Raw genomic sequence first — 24,600 nt, 5'->3', positions numbered from 1 at the left:
TGGTTGTCTTAAGTGTTTTGCAAGATTAGTCTATTTGTTTTAATATTGCCATGAACCAGCTCTGATTCCATACTCCCACCCCTAAATAACCCTTTTTGAAACTTATCTGGCCTTTCTGGCTTCCAGATAACCTGTTCAGTATTGGAGAGGAGTTGATACAAAAGAAACAAAAACCTCTTACCTTTAGTGTTTTGTTCAAAAGTTTTAAGTAAGGCATTATTAAGCCCATGAAATGAGATAAATATTCATTAGGTTAAAGGAATACATTTTGATAACCATTCAAAAAGTCTATCCAATCAAAAGCTAACTCATGTTGCTTAAGTTTCTTTCTGGTATGTGATTCCTTTTCTCTCTCTGTTAAGTCCCAGTTGCTTTTTTGTATAACTTGAGCTTGAAGCCCCAAATTTTAGAACACCCTTTGAAGGATATTTGCTTTGTAAGAATGAAACCAAGGGACAGTTCTTTTTGCAGTTTTTATTTTTATTTTATAATGGGAGGAAAATTGCTTTACAAGGTGTTGTGTTGGTTTATGCCATGCAGCAATGCGGATCACCACAGTTTTACATGTATCACATCCCTCTTGAGCCTCCCTGCCCCAACCCCAGCCTAACCTCCTAGATCATCACAGAGCTCCATCCAGGCTGGCTCCCTGTGTTACAGAGCGGTTTCCCACCAGCTATCTGTTCTGCACTTGACAGTGCATACATGTCTATGCTACTTTCTTCGTTCACAAGGGAGATTTTGAAAGAGAGGATACCACCTTAGGACATAAAACACACTTTGTGTTTCCATAGTCAAATTTAGAAAAGCAATTATTTTCTGTTTGTAACAAAGGTGTGCACATTTTGCTTGAGAAAGTGAATTATAATACTTCTGATGGCTCTTAGGAAAATATAGTAAGTAGGCAATTACTGTGTTGGTGAATATGTCAAAATTTGTCTTTGGTTTCTCAAAAGATAAATAATTTTATTACCAGTGAACAGTTAATAGAGAACATTGAAATGCTTCTGGTCATTTTAGCATATATTCTAATTATTAGATTAAGTCACTATAATATTGGACTAATGAAAATCATCAGTGTTTCTTATTTCCAGAGGACAAAATGATAACCAATCTAACTTTTTTCCCCACTTTTAAGAATAGCAAATGGTTATTGGAGAGTATTGGTATCATCCAATACTATCTGGAATTACAATAGGATATCTTTTCTTTTGCTTGTAAAAGAATACAGAAATTAATACAAAAATACATACAGAAATTAATAAACTATTTTTTAATCTCATATGTCCTTCAAATGAGGAATAAGCATAGTTTTTATTCCTGGAAAGGTTTTAGATAGTGATTGTCACATATCTGGTGAGTATAGTCATTTTAGTCGTTATCCACTATGTATAGTCATTGACCAATGCAACATGCCAGGTAAGTCAGTGAGTCAATTCAATTCAACCTTGTACATTGACACACAGTACTATTGTTCATTACATCCTGGGTACTCAATTCTACACAACTTTATTCTCAAAATTTTAACCACTATTGGACTTAAAATTCCTCCTGAAAGTTTTCAGCATCCAGGGTTACTTTCCAAGATAAATTGACTTTCAAAGGGTAATGCATCCATTCTGGTCTCCAGTGAGGACTCGACTTTAACAGATGCAGCTCCATGCACATTACACATACTTCATAAGTAATATGGTACTAAATAATAATAATAACAGTAGGTATGAAAGCTAGTATGAGGGTAGGATTCAGTGGATGTGGAAAATAAATTTTTCTCTCTCACATCCTCTGGGTATTTATACCTTTGCTTCTGCAATAGTAGCATTGATATTTGACTGATATCATTGTCTTTAGGTGACTTAGTACTTACTCTTTCAATGTGGCTACATTCTAATTTTGCAGGGTTATACTTGATAATTATTTTATTAAATTTGACAAACTCTTTTTTGTATTCTGTCTTTTTGTTAATAGTTTGCATTTTGCCAGTTTGCATTTTGCCAGTAGTAGACATTGCCATTATAGCTAGGATGGAGCAATTATTTTGCAAATAAATGTTTTGCTGTCACTATAGCTGAAGGAAGTGCCTATAGTTGTAAGGGACAGCATTTTTATAAGCACATTTTATGGCTATGAATAGTTTTAGGTACAGTAATTTTGCAAGCTACCAAAGGTTCTTTTGTAAATGTGTGGTTGAAGAAATAGGAATGTATGAATTAGCTTGTGACATGCATGGTATTGATTTATTCTTCTAATATTCTTCTGATGACCAGTTTTATTTAAAATAAATCCAATAATCTTATCTGATTGTGGAGAGTATGTCAGATAAACACATGTTGAAATTTTATACTATAAATTATAATAGCTATGTCTTTTTAAGGGTATATCTAAACTTAATAGAGAAAATGTGCAATCTATTTGCATTGCTAAAATGCTTTATTGTTTCTTTCATAATATTTATACAGCTTTAATGTTATAATCACATTCTGATAGATCTCAGAGTTGTCAAATAGGCATTCAAATGTTCCATGAGCTATTTTTCAGAATTGTTTAAATAAATAGATATTCTTTCAGTTTGAGATTTATAATCCACCAATTGACCATACTTCTGCATTGCAGAAATATATATTTTTAAATTCAAACATACCCCCAACTGATTTACTGATTTCTTCAATTGTTCTTAATCCTCCATCAGTGAAACATTGTTCATTTTAGAATCTCAGAGGGTATTACAACACAGGGAGTTTGGTCGTAACTGAATAAAATTGGTAGAAGAAAAAAACAATCGTGATTTTTAAAAATAAAGAAAAAAAAAGAGAGACTCCTTAGCAAACATTCATAAACAAAGAAGTGTCATCCATATCTTAGTGTTAGCTAGATGAAGAAGAAGGAAGGAGGAAGCAGAGAAGAAGGGGCCTCAAATCACTTTCCTGACATTTCTTCATGTCACTTTTTACTTTGAAAGGTTAATAATTTATACACAACCTATGAGCAGAGCCTTTCATTATTAATAGGTAGCTTAAAGAATCCTCCTGCCAATGCAGGAGATGCAGGTTTGATCCCTGGGTTGGGAAGATCCCCTGGAGACAGAAAGACAACCCTCTGTAGTATTTTTGCCGAGGAAATCCCATGGACAGAGGGGCCTGGCAGGCAGCAGTGCATGGGGGTCACAGAAAGAGTTGGACACGACTTGGCAACTAAAGAACAACAATGTGAGACTTGGCACTTCATGCTTTGATAGTTATCTAATTAACACCTACACTTGTTTTATGCTTTCAGTACTATTACAGATACGAATACCATATATTTCTATAACCCATAAAGTCTTTTAAATAAGCTACTCAATTTTCAGTTTCTAACAATGCCTTCTGAGATAATTAAGGTGAAAAGTGGATGGACAGAGGTAAAGGATTGGTATTTAAATTCACAATTGAGTGTGAACCACAGTTTGCTTCACAGGACTCTTGAGAAAATCTGACTCTTTCATATATCAAGTAGCAACCCTGACAACTAATTCCATCCTCTAAAAACTTATCTTTCAGGTCAAAAATAACTGAAAATTTGAAACTAAACTGAAACTTGGCTGCAGATTGTGAGATACTTTGTGATTTTAGAGAAAATGCACAGCAAAAATTACAATGTGTTTTAAGCAAAATAAGTGATATTTCTTTGTGTTATCCTCAGTATGTTGCCCTATTTATCCCCATCAGTTTAAACATTTCACAAAATGATTACATCGTGTATAGAGAAATACATCCTCCTCTGTGGGTTTGCTGTGGAATAGGAGAGCCAACAGATATTTGTTGTTGTTCAGTTGCTAAGTCATGTCTAACTCTTTGCAACCCCAAGGACTGTAACTCCCCAGGCTTCCCTGTCCTTCACTATCTCCCAGAGCTTGCTCAAACTCATGTCCATTGAGTCGATGATGACATCCAACCATCTCATCTCTGTCACCCTCTTCTCCTCATGCCCTCAATCTTTCCCAACACCAGGTTCTTTTCTAATGAGTTGGCTCTTCGCATCAGGTAGCCAAAGTTTTGCAACTTCAACTTCAGCATCAATCCTTCCAATGTATATTCAGGGTTGATTTCTTTTAGAATTGACTGGTTTGATCTCCTTGCTGTCCAAGGGACTCTCAAGAGTCTTCTCTACCACCACAATCTGAAAGCATCAATTCTTCAGTGCTCAGCCTTCTTTATGGTTCAACTCTCACATCTGTACAATATTCATAGCATCTTTTTTCTCCACCAGTGTTCAATCATGTAGTTTGGTGCATATATAAATAAGATCTTACTGATACATCATGTTCATGAAAATTTCAGAAATGGAAAATCAGTTTTCCTTGCAGTTTCTCTAGTAGACTTTTCAGGAAGATTCCTAACTGAATGTTTCTCTTGCTCACATCCGTGATGGGATTCTTGTGACATCCTGCTCTCGTTGACATAGCCTGACACTGCTGTTTACACCTGTGGACAGTGGACTAGTGTGGGTTAGTGTGTCTGTGTGTGTGTGCACGTGCGCCAGAAAGAGAGAGAGATGAAGACTGATTCTGTTGCCCTCTACTGTCTGCCTGATAGACAGTGACTCGATCCTTTTCAAATGGTCAAGGGTGTGGAATGAAAGTCCAGAAGAGGTAGATTTTGAAGTACCTGAAGTATCCATCCCAAATATATGATTGACTGACTGCTGTAGGAAGGTAGGCTTTATGCTTAGCCCAGAAAATATTCATTGCTTTTGGCCCATTATTTCTCTCAATTTTGATATCTTATATACTGTTTTGTTCTCTAGTGGATTATTACATATAATTTAGCATACACTAGTGTATACTAATTCCTTCTAAATGGCAGCATGCCCTGCTCTACTTATAGAATTTTTCTTCCTTATAAGTCTAGAAGTTGATAAGGGGAATGGACTCCTCTCTCCTCCCAACATCAGCTGCAGAGGAAATGCTCAGCACATATGTATTCATTGATGGGAAAAAAAGGCAAGTATCAAATTTAAGGACTTGTTTGATCTCACTGACCCAGTAATATCCTTAACTGGATCCCATGTTTTAAAATATGTTGCTCATATCCTTTATTCAGGATTTTTTCAAGTTTAGGTTTAGAGTATTCATAGACAAATAACATAGCTGCTATCTTCAGCATTTATTTTTAATAGGCCAGCCTACAATGAATTTTAGAATTCTGGCCTTTGTTCAATATTGATATTCTGTTAGAACTAAAGAAAGTAGAACAAGTCACATAACTGCACTTGACTGCATGCATTACAAATTCATGTCTCAGTTATGCTTTTGGAGCTACTTAGCAATCTCTTTCTAAAATCGCATTAAATGCACCACAGTGGTGCATTACAGATTTTTTTCTTCCCGGAGTCATCAAACTCAGTTTTGATGCCCTAACTGTGCAATTCTAAACATCCTGTTAAACTCCCTCAACTCCTTTGTCGTCTTTGTCAAATTTTTATCTTTCTTCTAATCATATGGTCTTGGGATTCAGCCAAGTTCAATTTGTATCCTAACTTCATCAAATACCACATTTCCATCCTTGGACAACCTCTTTGTTTTCTCTCAGCTTCAGTTTCTTTTTCTGCAAATAGGAAAAATAATTCCTTACAGGGTGTTTTAGGACTTGATGACATTAATGTGAACATATTAAAGGTATGGTAGATCCACAATAAATGATATTGCATGCACTTTATTTTCTCTTGATTTATTGTTATTCATATCAACTTGAGACCTCATCATCAATCATAACCTCTCTCTTCTTCATTTTTAATCTCTCCCATTATGTTGACTCTTCCCTAAACAAACATGCTTGAATACACACACATTCCCACCAGCCCTGCTTTCTCTTTGATCCCTTTTTTAAGGACCAGAACTAATTGAAAGAATGACTTTTCATTTCACTCATTTCTTTCCTCCTAACAACCCAAGTTTTGCATTCAGCCCAGTACTGAAGCTGCTCTGTCAAAGGCCAGAAGTAATCTACCGTGGATCAGATCCATTGGATTACTCTCAGATATCCTCTGGCTTAAACTTTGGCACTGGATTCCCTGACCCTGTCTTTTTTCTAAATCTCCACTGATCCTTTCTAACTCCCTTCTTTTACTCCATCAGCTGTGGTTCTTTCTACACAGTCTTCTCTCATGATTGATAGCTAGTCGTTGTCTTTAGCCTAGACCTTCCTCCTGAATTAAGGTTCCAATTTTAGTCTGCAAACTGAATGTATACACATAGATATGTTACAGGCCTCTAGATCTCAACATACCCAAATGTTCCTTTTCTTTCATCCTGGCTAATGGCATAATTATTTGCAATTATTGACTTGGTGAAAGTTTGAAAGTCATTTTCAACTCCTAATTAGATAGTCACAAATGCATATACTATTTTCCATTTTTCAGATGAGGAAATAGATTTGTAGAGATGAAGTACCTTGTCCCAAAGTCACCCTGCTAAAAATATGTCTAACTTAACCCTGAACCCGTTCATAGACTCTCTCTTCCTCACACTACCCTGATTCAACTATCAATTCAGTTAACTTAACAGTTGTACTTACACGTGATCTATCACATCTGTTCCCTCCTTTTCATTCTCTCTGTGGCTCTCTTGGTTTATACCTTATCTCCCTTTTGATCAGCTGTGCTGAAAAGGCCCCCAGGGAGATCTTCCTTCCCAGTTTTGGTGACCTCACATCATGCCATGTCAGCCTGCACACTGAGGGCCCACATGGCTTAGCCCAACTGACTATTGTAGACATATCTTTAATTGTGCATATACCTCAGCCACAGAGTCCATTTGTCCTTCCTTCATTTAATTATTAAAAGCTATTCCCTTTACCTAAACATCCCTTCCTCCTAAATAAAATATCCTGATCTCCTAACCATGACAAAATCTCAACTCAAACTCCACCTATTCCAGGAAACTTTCATAGAAAATGGCTATAGGTATGCACCTCCACTGTTATACATTTAATTTCCATCACAAACTTTCCCCTGATCTAGGAACATTTTGTGCTAGTGGCTGAGCACCTATGCTCCAGAGCTACCTAAATACTGGCTCTGCTGCTTTCCAGCCACGTGCCCTGACTAAGGGTTTCCCAGGTGTTCAGTGATAAAGAATCCACCTGCCAATGTAGGAGACACGGGTTGGATCCCTGGGTCTGGAAGATCCCTTGGAGTAGGAAATGCAACCCAGTCCAGTATTCTTGCCTGGGAAATCTCATGGACAGAGGAGCCTGGTGGGCTATAGTCCATGGGGTCACAGTGGGTCAGACACAAGTCGCATGAGTCACACACACACACACCGCCCATGCCCTGAGTAAATCACTTCATCCCTCCTTGCTTAGGTTTCCTCATTTCTAAAATGGTGATAAACACCTATTTTGGTACCATTGTTATGATAAACATAAGTACATATGAAACATGCACGAGAATACCTGATAAGTAATAAGCACTCAATAAAAGTTATCTGTAATTATGTATTATTTGTCCACTATTCCGTTTCTGAGAACCCATTCCTCCATGGGACCTTTTATAGTTTAAAATAGTACTGGAGAAGGCAATGGCAACCCACTCCAGTACTCTTGCCTGGAAAATCCCATGGACGGAGAAGCCTGGTAGGCTATAGTCCATGGGGTCTCGAAGAGTTGGACATGGCTGAGCGACTTCACTTTCACTTTTCACTTTCATGCATTGGAGAAGGAAATGGCAAGCCACTCCAGTGTTCTTGCCTGGAGAATCCCGGGGACAGTGGAGCCTGATGGGCTGCCGTCTATGGGGTCGCACAGAGTCAGACACAACTGAAGCGATTTAGCAGCAGTAGCAGCAGCAACTGGTGATAGCTATTTATTTGTATTTTCTTGTTGGTTTTTTATGTCTGTCTCTCCAATAGATTATGAATTCCATGAGGGCAAGATAGTTTTACCTCTTCACCACAGTTCTTTAATATCTAACACAATTTTTGGCAAACACTGTATGTTCACTGCATAAGCATTGAATGAATCAATCAATTAGTGTTGATTACATTAACTTTTCAGTTCCTGGAGGCAAGTGTCATGCTGTTTATTCCATATTCCCCATAGCATATAACCTAATGTCTTCCAGGTTGTAGATAATAAATGTTTATTGATTAATAACAATAGTAATGACTCTTATCCTAAAGAAAAAAAATTTAAGTGTTATTTGGATGTTTGTCCAAGATGAGAAATAAATATTTTCTTATAGTTCTTTAAGAGAAGAGACTATGGGGAAGTAAAATTTGGATACAAAAAACATTAAACCAGAAAAAATTCTTGTAGCTTCCAGAAACTTACCATTAGTAAAAGATACATTTAAAGCTGTTCATTATTACAGTGGAGAAGGAAATAGCATCCCACTCCAGTATTCTTGCCTGGAGAATCCTGTGGATGGAGGAGCCTGCTGGGCTGCTGTCCACGGGGTCATACGGAGTCGGACACGACTGAGGTGACTTAGCATGCATGCATGCATTGGAGTAGGAAATGGCAACCCATTCCAGTATTCTTGCCTGGAGAATCCCAGGAGAATCCCAGGGACGGAGGAGCCTGGTGGGCTGCCGTCTATGAGGTCACACGGAGTTGGACATGACTGAAGCGACTTAGCAGCAGCAGCAGCAACCAGCATCATTACAGTGCCAAGTGGTTTTAATCTTGGCAAATATGCCAATGTTTTAGTGTCAATACCCACACTTAATCTTCTTGAGTCTCTCTTCAAATCCTCCACAAATAACTTTTATCCTTTAAAAACTAGATTCAGGCCAACACAAGACATTAAAACTTTATCCACTGTTATTTATCATTATTTATCTAAACATCTAGAGATATTTTGTGATTTTATTTTTATATTGTTCTTACTAAAATGTATTTTCTTAGAAATAGATATGCCAGTTTTCTAATTTGTAAAATATCTGTCCTAGCAATAGTAGGCATTTACATGGCAAGGACTATGATAAATTATGCAATAAATTTATCATGATAAATTATATGCCTCTTATTTTATTGGAAATGACAAGACAAGGAAAGAGATAATGTACTTCTCTGATGAGTATCAGAGAACTAAACAGTTCCATTTTATGTTTATTATTGTCTATTCAGTAAGTGTGTAGTTAATGAACAATTACTAAGCATGAGGATACCATTAACAACAGATAACAGAATAATATTATTTTCAGAAAAACATGCATTTTTTGACCAGTAGCATAATTGTTGAGGATTCCCCAGTTGCAAGGTCAGAATGGAGGTAATTTTTACTTTTCTTGATTGGGAACATTCGCCATGAAATTGTAAATTAGCTGTTCATATGAAGTGTACCGATTTAAGTAAGTTGCTTGAGATTAGTGGCCTTGTTCCTACATTGTATCCTGAAACGTGACTCAGCTCAAGCTCGTTCTTTTTGTTCCACATAGATCTGACTCAAGAAAAGAAAGGAAAGAAGATAAAACAAGCTCACCTTTATTGAATGCTTCTGTATCAAGCATTATGCTTGGTGATTCCATATTAGATCAGTGTACTAATCTGTATGAGTTCAACATTCTTACTCTCATTTTACAGATCAGAAAATTAAACTGTTATTTGTTGGAGATTGTGCCCTAATCTGATAGAGCTGTATTTCTCACCTAAGCCCAACTAAGCTCCATTTAATGATTTTTTTTAAGTACTGCATATCTTCTTCTTCCTTAAAATCAAATACTACCAATGCATTATCTTTTAATTTTCATCTTTTGTATTTATATTCTGATAGTACACAAGTATATTGGTAACTCTGCTGAGCTTCATATTTTAAAAAATGATAAACATTGGAGCCTAGGAACCAAAGAGAAGAGAAAGCTGTCCCTATCTGAACAGCATTAAACTCTAGTGATTTTAAATGTTTTTGTTTAACTATTTTAATTTTTGAACATATATGAAGACTTTGGTAACATATATGAAGACTTTTTTCTCAAAGCAATTATGTAGGAAGTAAATAGATATTTATCCTGAATTATAGCATATTGTATTTAAGTGAAACAGTGGTCTCATGGAGCAGCATGTAGTCATTTCTGGTTGGAGTTTGAAGACTTGTCTAGAAGAAAACAGTTATGGGATTTGTAAGGAAACAAACGAATTCAACTTCTGGTTAAAATTACATTTTTATATAACAGAGAAGGGGTATTTGCTTTGTGAAGGGAAAAGTCGTGCAGTAATCTCACTCCCTAAATCACAAATGCTGAACGCTGAAGCCCTGTGGTGGCAGTGTACTCAATGAGCAAAGTACCTCCGGCAAAACAAAGTCTCACTGGTGCTGAAATTGCTCATGACAAATAAAGTGATAGCTAGTGTCCCAGAGCATGATGAAATAGATGAACATAAAAATGTCCAAAACATCTTCATAAATATTGAGAGACCCTGAAATGGAAGGCAAGATCATAATTGGAAAAGTTAAAATCATAGGAAATTTTTCCAAAGAAGATAAATCATGAACAGAATTTTAAATAAGAAATATTTACTGGAGAAACATGAAGGACACACCTGGGTAAAAGGAATGGAATGTACATTTGTGGGGAGAAGGCAGAGCACATGTAACCTCTGAGTTCTTGGACCAGAAAACAGTCATTTTATGTGTTTTTTTTCGTGGAATGCATATTATCCTATGACTTGTGTGCAGGAATGACCGAGGGAGGACCATAGACTTATTTTTTTTTAATTTAATATTTAGCATGAAATGTTAATAAAATATATAGTAAGAAATACTGTTTTTAGAGCTTATATACACATTCACAGTAGATATTTAAAAGGCCAAGCAATAAGATATTTTTACTAAAAATAAAACTGAAAAATGTGATGAAATAAATCAAGATATTTTTCATTCTTTTATCTGCTCTTTTTGTGGAATGACTTTCTTTTCTGAATGTTTGTCATTATTTATCACTTGAAGAGAGAGAAAGAATAGCAGAGTAGGAAGGAAAAATGATTGCAATGTATGTTTTATTTTATGCAGATTATCATAAAGCACTTTGTGAGACATACAGACACATACCCCAACTGATAGAAAGAAACGAATTCCCTGGTGGTCCAGTGGGTAGGACTTGGACCTTTCATTTCCCAGGGCCTAGGTTCAATCCCTCATCAGGGGAACTAAGAGCCTGCAAGCCATGTGATGCAGCCAGGAAAAAAACCAACAAGGAATTATTATTATAGTCTGAATTTTTATTGGTAATAATAAAAGTAAAATTTTTGAAAATATATTTGTTGAATTTTATAACCAGTATCTAGTAGTAATCAACGTAACTGAACATATGCTAAAGATCTATTTTGTTTCTCCTCCCTTATGATATAGGTATATTTCTAGGAATTTATTCAGTTCTTAGTCTTTATTCTTTATTTTTATGTTCAGCTTCAATATATTATACAAACAAGTTGATACTCTAGGAAAAAAAATATGTGACTATATGTCCATTTTAATTTCTGAGGAATAGCAGACTTTGTTTTTCTTTTGTAAAATGATTAGGATATAAATATCACTTAAAATCAACATCCACATTTTTGAGCCCTCACTAGATCAGGAATTTCTTATTAGTAGATTGCTTATCCATGCCAAGCTGAGATTTTTCCCGTTATAAACTTCAGTTTCATTATACTGAGATCCTGTCCACCATTTTATAAATCTGTGTCTAGGCATGCAATTTGAATAAAGAATATATAAGGCAAAATTCCATGGTAAGAATTTAAAACTGAATATCTTTCTTTTACGTAATATTAATAAACCAACAGTAATACAGAAATAAATAAATTTTATGTTTGGTAGCTTCCAAGGAGAAAATGCATCTGTTTATATTTTCATTTTAATTTAAAAATAATACATAATTATTTTAGAATATTTGGAAAACACAGAGAAATATAGAGGTTATTTATAACTTTACCTTCTAAAAATAACCACTTTACACGTATGTTTCCTTAAGCAATTCAAAATCCATTATTTAGTTAAACAGTGCTCATATTCTAATTATTCCTAGAACTTTTGAAGTAAGAGATTTCTTACATTTTTCCTAACAGTGCATACATAACTCCATGCTCTGGCTTCTTTTTTAATGCTTCCAGGATGTAGCATCCTCCTCCAGCTTTCTTAAGTTCCCAGATAGTGTTGACTTTTCCTCTAGATTTTCACGCATACATCATTCACAGAGACCTCTGTGTCAATACCAATTCTTACTACAGGTTTCACTGTGGAGTTTCAGTGAAGCAATGAATTTTTTTTTAAGTACTGCATATCACAGTAGCAATGACCCTGGTGCTAATCTTCATCCATAATAATCAGCATTTTTTCCTCCAAATACTGCCCCACACAGAACTTACTTCTCTGCTCTTGCATACTCTCAGGAGTTTGGTCATCTTCTTTCATTCTTGCCTGTTTATGTCCTTAAACTATCAATTTCCTTCTTAAAACAACTTATCAGAAAGCCTTCTTTATCCTCAAGAAGAACTTTGGTGTCAGCTATTGGGATATATATTTTTCTAAATTTTATTCTTTCAAATTTGTTTTATTGCAGAAACATTTTATGTTCTGCTGTTTTAATTTAAGATTATATTCAATGCTTTTACTTATTATTGCATACTCCTTGAAAACCCAAAAGCCTATTTTTTTAGTAGAAATATAATGAGATGAATCCTTTGGCGATAAACCCAAAAGGTTGCTACTTGAATTGTTTGCCTTCACTTGCTTAAAATGTTTGTCAGAGAGGAATCAATGTAAACTCCAACAACTGTGCCAAAAAGTAGACATGGCCTTACCTGAAAACTGGAAGAGGTTTTGAACAAGTTAGAAACCCCAAATGTTTGCTCATCAGGTGCAAAAAACAGATTTTAGTATATCAGGCCTACAGCACCAAGGTAAACCCCACGATTAGCTATGAGTGCTGGAAGTGGCTTATGGGAGCAGGAAGCGGCTGAATTCCCCTCCTTGAGAACAGAATAATCACCCCATCCGAGTCCAGCAGCTCTGCTTTGGACCTTCTAGAATTCTGAATTTAGGAGAGTAGGAGTTTTCCTTCATGAAAATTTACTGCCCTACTTTGGACTTAATATCCTTCTTACAAGGCTGATGCTTACTTCAAAGGAGTTATCCATGACTGATGGGCAAAAAGAAAAGAGTTGTGCCATTTAAGAGCACTTAGCAGTCTTATTTATTTAATCACACAATGTACTGCTTTGATATGTTTGAGCCTAGACAAGCATCCCATGGACAGAGGAGCCTGGTAGGCTGCAAGGATCACAGAGTCAGACATGACTGAAGTGACTTAGCATGCAGCACCACAAGGAGAGATTTCACCTTATATCAATACTTACTTGATGCTGATTCAATATGAAAATTGATTCAAAAGTGAAAAATTCAGTCAATCAGTGAGTTGCTTGATACACACAATACCAAATATTACTAGTTTTTCATTAAAATTTCTCCAGTACTCTTGCCTGGAAAATCCCATGGACGGAGGAGCCTGGTAGGCTCCAGTTCATGGGGTTGCGAAGAGTCGGACACAACTGAGTGACTTCACTTTCACGCACTGGAGAAGGAAATGGCAACCCACTCCAGTGTTCTTGCCTGGAGAATCCCAGGGACGGGGGAGCCTGGTGGGCTGCCGTCTATGGGGTCGCACAGAGTCGGGCACGGCTGAAGCGACAGCAGCAGCAGCAGCATTAAAATTTTGTGTAAATGCCGTGGGTTTTAGAGATTGAAAATACACAAAAACAAAAATTTTCACTGTTTCAGTGTTTTAGCACTTACCACAAACATGCCCATTATGCTCCAAAATCAGAAGAAAAAAAAAAAAAAAAGGACGAAGAATAGAGAGGCAGGTGAGAGAAAGAAACAGACGTTTGTAGAATAGAAGAAACGGGTAAGGCAACTGTCTGTGTTTCTACCTACTCTGTTACTCTGAGAAAATACTTGATTTTTAATTAAGTGTTTCTTTACACGTTTTTTCAGGAAAGACGTTTCTCCTGGTTAGTAAGCCCAATGTATGTCACTGCTTAAAATAGTCTTTCCCTGAAATGGTGTTAGTTTGGCTTAACAGAGTCAAGCAAACACCACATTTGTAATTCTCAGTAAGAACTATTCACAGATGTCACAGCTGCTGTTTTTTTTTTTTTTTCCCACTGTGTTGCTACATAATGAATGATTCATATTTTCATAAAGTTCCTAGAAGAGCTAACAGTATCTGTATACTTTTTCTTCATATACACACAGGCTATAACCCTAAAAAAAAAGATTCCCTGAGTTTGTATCCCTTATTCTGGTTCCATACAGAAGGAGACAGAGGTCACAAGGGTCAGGGCTATACCTAGATGGTCTCCATGGCCGAATGCTTTGGGGAAGGGGGAGTGGGGAGGGAGAGGGGAGAGGCAGGGATTGGAGCAAGGTGAGTAAAGTATGTGAATAGTCTTTGAGTGTTTTTTTTTCCAACTCAAAAGCAGGTAATTACATTATCAGTAGTATTACTCCAAATGAAATGAGCTCTTACTAAACTCCAAGAAAACAAAGATTTTATAATACAAATACAGTGCATGTTTTGTTTCCAACTTTTTGAAAAGATACAACATAGTATTTCCATGAGTCAGGTCTTCCACATCAAATATGCTATATTTTCATAAGAAAGTGATACATAAGTTTCTCATAATATAAAAATATTCATCCTCCTTATTCCAAGGTCTGTTTTGTCTTCTCTGTTTCATAATTGTGAAGTAAATCTTTTATCCCAGTTGTATAATCAGTATTTTTTGAAATGCTTTATTGTTTAAACATTACTTTAAGAATTAATGATTCTTAAAAAAAAGAATTTATGATTCTTTGGGTAAACCTTCTTGAAGGGCCCTTTGTCCTAGCAATAGCTGAACCCTGAGAAGTCATGCTGCATCACCCCAGGCAGAGGAAAGTCTTACCCTTTTGAGATGCCATAATATCATTCCTGAATGACATTGATTTTGCAATATTTGTTTGAATATTTATGTAGCCTCAATTTTTGGAAAGTATTCTTTATATCCACTAGAAGCCCCTCAGTCTACAATTTAAGCCCTTTTCCCACTCTCCTAATTTCATACTTAATGGAAAACAGCAGGGATGGCAAATTCAGCCACAACAAATGCATATTTTGGAATACTTCTTTAGAATAATATCTCTGCTCTCATCTTCATTGTTACAAATACCACAGCTGCTTAGAATGCAGTCATGGTCTGTGAGAGTAAACATATTATTTTGATTACCTGTTGGTTCAATACAGAGTGATTTTAATGCTTATTAAGTTAAAATTAATTGAGTACCTACAGGTATTTTCAATTCAATACCCAAGGCAATTCATGAAATAGATGGGAATGGTATATATGTGTTACAGTACTTCTTGAATAGAGACAATTAATGTCATTAAAAATTTTTCAAGGTTGAAACAATACCTCATTCTAAACAGATAATTCATTATATTTAACATATTTGCTTCAGACATTGGCGGTCTTCAAGATCCTGACAAAGTTCATACTGTTGTATGTGGTGGCTCAGTGGTCTTTAAAGTCCCATAGAGCCCTAGCTTTTTATAATCCTTAGACTTCTGATTTCTCAGAAACCTTCTGAACTTAAGTTCTTTTGTTTTTCTCTGACTTCTTTCAAACCAATTAGCTTGTGTAGAACAGAATAGTCTAGAGCTGTCACTTGCATGCCTGCTGGTCAAAAGGAAATGCAATTTCAGTGAATACAAAATTAATCACAAATGTTAATTAGAGCAATCAGTATTGACATCGTAGCTTTAGAGAGTGGACCTCATGAAATAAACACAATGGCATTATGCTTTCAGAATAAAAGCATACAAAGGCAAATTGATTAAAATTTCATTGGAAAAATACACTCTTGGAAATTCTTTTCTATTAATTGGCTTGAATTTCAGTCATTCTTGATGCTTGAGGATAGAAAAGGGTATTTAATGTAACTCATTGTAAACCGAGTATATACAGGGTATAACCATTGTGGCATGGTTTTTACTTTAAATTTAAATAAAGGTGTCTCCAAGGTCAGATGACATATCAGAAAAATGCAGAACTAAATATATAAATATTTTTAAGGAATATTCATCAAGTATCAAAGCTCTGAGCCAAGCAATATGATTCCTTCTTCTTCTCTCCTTATATAGCAACCCCTTCCTTGTGATATATATGGATGTGAGAAATTAAAGATTATGTCTGACTTATTTTGGTTCCAAAAGTATAATATAGTACCAGTTAAAAGTATAATATAGTACCAGTTGAAAGCTAAATTTTTGGACTTGTTTTTTAAGTAAGTTAATCACCTCTTACTTGAGCCAGAAAATCAGTTTTTGTTATTTGGCTCTAAGCATGTCCGACTCTTTGTGACCCCATGGACTGCAACACACGAGGCTTCCCTGTCCTTCATCATCTCCTGGAGTTTGTTCAAACTCATGTCCATTGAGATGGTGATGCCCATCCGATCGTCTCATCCTCTGTTGTCCCCTTTGCCTCCTGCCTTCAGCTTTCCCAGCATCAAGGTCTTTTCCAAAGAGTGACTCTTTGCATCAAGTGACCAAAATACTGAGTTTTGGTTTCAGCATCAGTCCTTCCAAAGAATATTCAGGACTGATTTCCCTTAGGATTGACTGGCTGGATCTCCTTGCAGTCCAAGGGACTCTCAAGAGTTTTCTCCAACATCACAGTTCAAAAACATTAGTTCTTCAGCACTCAGCTTCCTTTATGGTCCAACCCTCACATCCATTCATGACTACTGGAAAAACCATAACTTTCACTGCTGCTGCTGCTGCTGCTAAGTCGCTTCAGTCGTGTCCGACTCTGTGCAACCCCATAGACGGCAGCCCGCCAGGCTCCGCTGTCCCTGGGATTCTCCAGGCAAGAACACTGGAGTGGGTTGCCATTGCTTTCTCTGTAACTTTCACTAGATGGACCTTTGTTGGCAAAGTAATGTCTCTGCTTTTCAATATGCTGTCTAGGTTTGTCATAGCTTGTCTTCCAAGAGGCAAGCATCTTTTAATTTCATGGTTGCAGTCACCAACTACAGTGATTTTGCAGTCCAAGAAAATAAAGTCTGCCACTGTTTCCATTGTTTCCCAAACTATTTGCCCTGAAATGATGGGACTGGATGTCATGATCTTCCTTTTCTGAATGTTGATCTTTAAGCCAGCTTTTTCCTTGTCCTCTTTCATTTTCATCAAGAAGCTCTTTAGTTCCTCTTCACTTTCTGCCATAAGTGAGATGTCATCTGCATATCTGAGGTTATTGATAATTCTCCTGGCAATCTTGATTCCAGCTTGTGCTTGATCCAGCCTGACATTTCACATGATATACTCTGCATGTAAGTTAATAAGCAGAGTGACAATATACAGCCTTGACATACTCCTTTCCCAATTTGGAACCAGTCCATTGTTCCATATCCAATTCTAACTGTTGCTTCTTGACAGGCATACAGATTTCCCAGGAGGCAGGTCAGGTGGTCGGGTATTCCCGTCTGTTTAAGAATTTTTCAGTTTATTGTGATCCACAACAAAGGCTTTTGGCATAGTCAATAAAACAGAAGTATATGTTTTTCTGGAACTCTCTTGCTTTTTTGATGTTCCAACAGATGTTGGCAATTTGATCTCTGGTTCATCTGCCTTTTCTAAATCCAGCTTGAACATCTGAAGTTCATGGTTCATGTACTATTGAAGCCTGGCTGGGAAAATTTTGAGCATTACTTTGCTAGCATGTGAGATGAGTGCAATTGTGTGGTAGTTTGAGCATTGTTTGGCAATGCCTTTCTTTGGGATTGGAATAAAAACTGACCATTTCCAGTCCTATGGCCACTGCTGAGTTTTCCAAATTTGCTGGCATATTGAGTGCAGCACTTTCACAGCATCATCTCTTAGGATTTGAAATAGCTCAACTGGAATTCCACCACCTCCACTAGTTTGTTCACAGTGATGCTTCCTAAGGCCCACTTGACTTCGCATTCCAGGATGTCTGACTCTAGGTGAGTGATCACACCATCGTGATTATCTGGGTCATGAAGATTTTTTTGTTTAGTTCTTCTGTGTATTCTTACCACCTCTTCTTAGTATCTTCTGCTTCTGTTAGGTCCATACCATTTCTGTCCTTTACTGTGCCCATCTTTGCATGAAATGTTCCCTTGGTATCTCTAATTTTCTTGAAGAGATCTCTAGTATTTCCCATTCTACTGTTGTTCTCTATTTCTTTGCATTGATCACTGAGGAAGGTTTTCTTATCTCTCCTTGCTATTCTTTGGAACTCTACATTCACATAGGTATATCTTTCCTTTTCTCTTTGCCTTTAGCTTCTCTTCTTTTCTCAGCTATTTGTAAGTCCTCCTCAGGACTTACAATGCTGCCTTTTTGCGTTTCTTTTTCTTGGTAATGGTCTTGATCACTACCTCCCGTACAATGTCACAAACCTCTGTCCATAGTTCTTCAGGTACTCTAGATCTGTCAGATCTAGTCCCTTGAATCTATTTGTCACTTCTACTGTATAATCATAAGGGATTTGATTTAGGTCATATCCTGAGTGGTTTAGTGGTTTTCCCTACTTTCTTCAATTTAAGTCTGAATTTGGCAATAGGAAGTTCATGATCTGAGCCACAGTCAGCTCCTGGTCTTGTTTTGCTGACTGTGTATAGCTTCTCCATCTTCGGCTACAAAGAACATAATCAACCTGATTTTGGTACTGACCATCTGGTGATGTCCATGTATAGAGTCCTTTCTTGTGTTCTTGGAAGAGGTTGTTTGCTATGACAAGTGTTTTCTCTTGCAAAACTCTGTTAGCCTTTGCCCTACTTCATTTTATACTCCAAGGCCAAATTTGCCTGTTACTCCAGGTATCTCTTAATTTTCTACTTTGGCATTCCAGTCCCCTATGATGAAAAAGACATCTTTTTTTGATGTTAGTTCTAGAAAGTCTTGTAGGTCATCATAGAACCGTTCAACTTCAACTTCTTTGGCATTAGTGGTTGGGGCGTAGACTTGGATTACTGTGATATTGAATGGTTTGCCCTGGAAATGAACAGAGATCATTCTGTCATTTTTGAGATTGCACCCAAGTACTGCATTTTGGACTCTCTTGTTGATTATGAGGGCTACTCCCTTTCTTTTAAGAGATGAAATAAGTATGCCACTTATGCTTATATCTTAGGATAGCATAGTATTTTATAGAAGAGGCAACAGATCTGATGTTTCTTTGGCGGTGGTATGTAAAATAAATTGAGTAACTACTGATAGCTCCAAGGATTGTGATAGAAATAATGGAAGGAATGAATTGTTGTTGTATTGAGATGAAGAAGACTTTGTGAAGAACTGGTTTGCTGGTGAAGATTGGGAGTTTGTTTTGGTGCATAATAAATTTAAAATGCCTATTAGTTATTCCAAAGTTTAAAAGTTAAGGTGATAGGTGATACCAGCAGAAAAGGCCAAGAATGAGCAGCCTTTGAGGTGGGAAAAAGCATCAGAAATCTATTGTCCTGAAAGTCAAATGAAAAAATAATTCGACAGTGATTAGCTATGTCAAGTGCTACTTACAAGTCAACTAAGATAAGCACAGAGAATCAGCCTTTGGATGTAGAGGTGTACCTGTCATTTGTGTGAAGTGCATTGAGGGAAAGGGCATCAGAGGTGTGGGAGAGGTGATTTGGCATGAATCTTAGAGGAGAGGAGAAGTGGAATTGAGGAGTGAGTATGCAGCAATCCTTAGGGCTATAAAGACCAAGAGAGAAAAGGTACTGTAGCTAGTATAGAACATGGGATCAACAGAGGTCTTTGTTGTCCATTATTTTAAAGATGGCAAAAATCACATGTTTATAAGTTTATGAGAATGACTAGTAGAAAGAGAAAAATTAACGGTTCTGAAAAAGAGAAAGTACAGGTCAAACCCTTTTGTATGTGTTAAACAGGACGAGAGATGCAATATGAATAGGTGTGAATGTATATTTGTATGTGTATATTTATATAGTTCTTCTTCAAAATTAATCATAATGAAACATCCGTTAAATACTAAAAAGATTGAACAGTGATTTCTGGGGAGAAGAGAGAGATTAAGATAAAAAATTTCTAGTAAAGCAAATCCCTGTGATACTTTGGGGAAAACTCTGATGAATATTTCACTCTCATATAGTTTGTTCCAAATATGTCTTATTAACTGTCTGTGGAAACAAGACTGCAGCCTGCTTCTATACCAGACACAGGTTTCCTGAAAAATGGTTAGGAATCCTTGATGAAAATCTTTTGGGGAGGGGAGACTATGCGGCTCCGAGGGGTATGAGTGTCTTGGGTGGAAAGTAAAGTGTCATGGGAAAAACTCAGAGCATTTTCGTGTGTCAGACATTAATATCCACTCACATTGACAAATCTTATAATCAGATCCTTAATTTGAGCCCATGACTGAGACTTCAGCCTAAGCAAGCGCGTTTCTCCCTTTATTGGTGTTTAATTTGCTTTTCTCAGGAGTGCCGAGTCCACTTATTCAAATCTGGCTCTCACACTAAAACATCAGTAAGCCAATTAATCCATTTCCTTAATGAGAACTCTCTATTACAAGAATGAGTAACGGCATAGATTTAGATTGAATCTATCAGTCTTGCATTTGGTGGGGAGAATGCCAATTATCCAAGCAATCTGGTTCATTACTGCAGCATTGGACTATTTTGCTGAACAAGACTGCTGCTTGATTACAACAGCAGTGGGAAGGAGAGCTTGGGGTCGATTATTTGTTGAGGACCAATAATATAATGGGTTATATTATAACCTAACAGGGCTGGAAGCTCTGTGCACATTCCCATTTTCCCTACCTGTCTCTGAGGACCTGCTACTTATTTTACATTTTGGGAAACTGAGACTTACAAGTTGGAAAGTTAGTGAACTGAGAGGCCAGAATTTTCACTCAATGGCCTCCAAAAAAGATGTCTAGCCATAAAATTACTAAGAAACCTATTAAAGGATCCCACTACATGAATTCTGTCATGATTAAAATGATTCTTTTCAATTTCAACATAGAGTTAAGTGTCAGCATGAAGGGAGCCAGGATGATCCAAATTTAATAATAAATACTCAGAGAGTGAGCCAGGTTCTCACCCCCCTATTTTCTTAGACATTGTTTCCTGACATTACAACCTCATGTCCAGACTGTGCTCCTAACAGAATGTCAACCTCATCACTATATTATTATTATATTATTATTATATACTTTGTACTTTTATTTCTATCTGAAATCTACTTTATCAACTATCCTAATGTTGTAAGGTTCAAAAAATATGTATGCAAGATCTTTGGAATTTGTAAAGCTTTAGCAATGTTTTCTGTATATTATTATCATTTTAAAATTTCTGCATGAACATATTTTAATATTTTAATGACTTTATGAGGGAATTATTTTAACAGTCTTTTCTAACTAAAAAAAAAAATACATGTGTGGCACATGAATATTCTGTATGATGATTTTTTTTCTTTCCTGGTTGACATATAGCTTCTGAAGTAGATACAGGAAATAATAGTCATCAAATTTATTCTTGCTTTACTCTGTACCATTATCCTTTGATCTTTTCTTGAACTATTTTGTCACTACGGTTTTATCAACTCTCATGAGTTGTGTGATGGTTAACTAGACCAGACTTTGGGTTGCCTAGATATTTGATCAAACAGCAAATGGGTGTTTCTGAGAGGGGCTTTTGGGGTGAGATTAACATTGAATCAATAGACTGAGTAGGTTGCTCTCCCTGCTGTGAGGGGCCTCATCCAATCAGCTGAAGGCCTGAGTAGAACAGAAAGACTGATTTGCCTTTTAACTGAGACACCAGCTTTTTCCTGCCTGTGGACTCAGATTGAAACATCAGTTCTATCTGGGCCACAAGCCTGCTGGCCTTCAAACTGGAACCACACCATTGGCTCTCCTGGTTTTCAGGTCTTTGGAATCCATCTGTGTTAATTTTAACTCTTTCTATAATTTTTTTTCTTTTTTTTTTTTGCTGAATCCCTCAGTGGTATAAATCAAGATGAAGAAATAACCTGAGTTCTAGGTCAGTCCTGTCATTTTATCATTTGCTGTTAGGCTGTAACCAGGTGCTGGGTCCTTCAGAAAGCAGGAGAGGGCCAGACATGGAATGATGGATGTACAGAACCCAGAAGGCAGAAAGAGGAAGCAGACGGGGGGCCACAGGCAAGGCAGTGACCATCCGTAACAATTCCAAAGTAGCTAACTACAATTGTTCTGGGAAAATATCATGGAAAATGGTTAGAACTTTCTCTTAAAAGAAAATGCAGTTTGTTTAAGATCTTTGGAGGTTTTCAGGTACCTCCTAGGAGATGTTTGGGAAAGTAGGGGGTCCTATTTTAATGCCCAGAGAGTTTTCCTGACTCTGAGTTGATGATGAAGAACAAGCCTGTCCAATATACCAGGGGAAGTTTTAAGAAATACTCGCAAAAGATTTTTAGCTAACCACACTCTAATCTCAGTAGACATAGAATTCAATTGTTTTCCATATTCTTTCTGATTTCCTTAACCCTTTGACATATTAACTCACTTATAAAAACATCATGTGATATGGCCATCATTTCAGTTCAATTTAATATATCTCCTTTGGTAAGGAGATAAATTGAATTGATAAGGAGATATATTAAATTGAATTGATAAGGAGGTATATTAAATTGAATTGAAACGATGGCCATGTCACATGATGTTTTTATAAGTGAGTGTATATGTCTGTGTATGTCTCTTGTTAAAAGACACATGGGAGACTCTTAAAAAATTTTATGAGTTTATTTGATCAAAAGTAAACTTCATTCAGGTCACACCAAAGCAGAGTGCTTAGGAACACTCCTCTGACAGGAGTGGAGGAAACACTTTTACAGAGAAAAGGCAAGGAAATTACTGACTGGCTATAGCTTAACAACCAGTTGGCTGGTTGTGATTGGTTGTCCTTAGGCTTTGATTGTGCATCCTTGAGGCATCTACAGGCTTAGGGTTTGGTTTACCAAAAGTAGGCCTCCATGGTATTGGAGCCACCTCTGTGTTATGGCCTCTTTGTCTAATTAATTAAACTGTATATATATCTGTGTTCATAAAATTTCTGTCAGGTCCTCTGACAATGAAGTCAGAATTTGGACTTTCATATAGGAACTTTTTTTACGGTTTCAGATTAGTTGTACTTTTGTAATTCCATTTCCTTAAATATTTATATAGGAAATGTTTTAATAAATTGCAGTATGTCAGAAAGTGGAGGGCTGTCATTTTGAAAGATACACCCACCACCACCATCATTGCCATAAAAACACAGCTTCAGTAGCCTCTGAATGTAAAACTGAAGGTGAAATTACAGCCAATGTTGTGATACTGTCATCCACTAAATTGACATTTCCTGCTTTAATGAGCTGTCTCCCATGCCAGTAATGTTTTTATATTTCTGAAAGAAGAAATATGATGAGACCACCCATTCTTCCAGGAAATATATACATGTACTAAAGGAGATAGAATATAAAGGTGTTTCTTTTCAAAGAGTTAAGCCCACTCCTTAAATGTAAATAATAGACTTAGTGGATGGTCAAAACTTACAGATTAAGATTCTGAAGCTGTGTGCTAAGGAGAATCATTGAAATAGATCTGATAAAGGTATTTCTATAGAGCTGTCTGATATTATTGTCTTTTTCCCGTGATTTTGAAATGACTTATAATGTAGAGATACCATAATATAATCTGGAGAATATACACTGAAAAATATTCTTACCTCCACAATTTATGCTGTGAATTAGTTATACTGTAAACTCTGCTCCCTTCAAATGCAAGTGTGCATTCTAGACACACTGGCACCATGAATAATTGGCAAGTGGAGTGCTGTGAAATTTATCAAAAACAATGATTCATAGTGAGCTTAGGGCTATAGAAAGGGAGATCATTTGGAGAAACTAATGGAAACAAGATTTAAAGTTTCATTTATGTTGAAGTAACAGAGAGTATATTTGATAATCAGAGGAGAGTCAGATAAGAAGAAAAAAAAAAGAGTTAAGCATGAGGGTACCCACAGGGAGTATTATTTTTTCAGAGAAAACAAGTCAGTTGAAGAAAAACATATTTAAAAAGTGCAAGGTGATATGTGGCTTTAGCATCATGTAGCACCTCTGGCCTAATACAAAATGTTGTTAGATCTATACTTTAATAAGAAAGGTAGTTATTTCCCAAGGCAGCAGTTCTCACTGCTGTGTTGCAATCTCTTCACAAGCATATCATCAAATTTTGAGCCACATGTATTTTTAAAAAATAGCTTAGCATATGTGATGTTATAGTGAAGTCGCTCAGTCATGTCTGACTCTTTGCGATCCCATGGACTGTAGCTTACCAGGTTCCTCTATCCATAGGATTTTTCGGGCAAGAGTACTGGAGTGGGTTGCCATTTCCTTCTCCAGGAGATCTTCCCGATCCAGGGATTGAACCCGGGTCCCCCGCATTGTAGGCAAACGCTTTACCGTCTCAGCCACCAGGGATATAAATGTTATAGTGATGACTGTCAAAGAGAATACTGATCCACATGGCGCAATGTAATATAGAGACAAAAACAACTGCCTGCGAAAGGAAGAGTAAA

At 36.6% G+C, this 24,600-nt stretch overlaps 1 protein-coding gene across 2 annotated transcripts in view; it reads left to right on the top strand.

The window, feature by feature from the left end:
- BANK1 (B cell scaffold protein with ankyrin repeats 1) overlaps positions 1 to 24,600 on the top strand; it is a 311,689-nt gene that overhangs the window by 143,893 nt on the left and 143,196 nt on the right. The window lies entirely within an intron of this gene.

This window comes from Dama dama, chromosome 17 (assembly GCF_033118175.1).
Source record: "Dama dama isolate Ldn47 chromosome 17, ASM3311817v1, whole genome shotgun sequence".
Taxonomy (NCBI): domain Eukaryota; kingdom Metazoa; phylum Chordata; class Mammalia; order Artiodactyla; family Cervidae; genus Dama; species Dama dama.
Note: the sequence above shows the minus strand (reverse complement) of the source record. Positions and strands in the feature narration are given on the sequence as shown.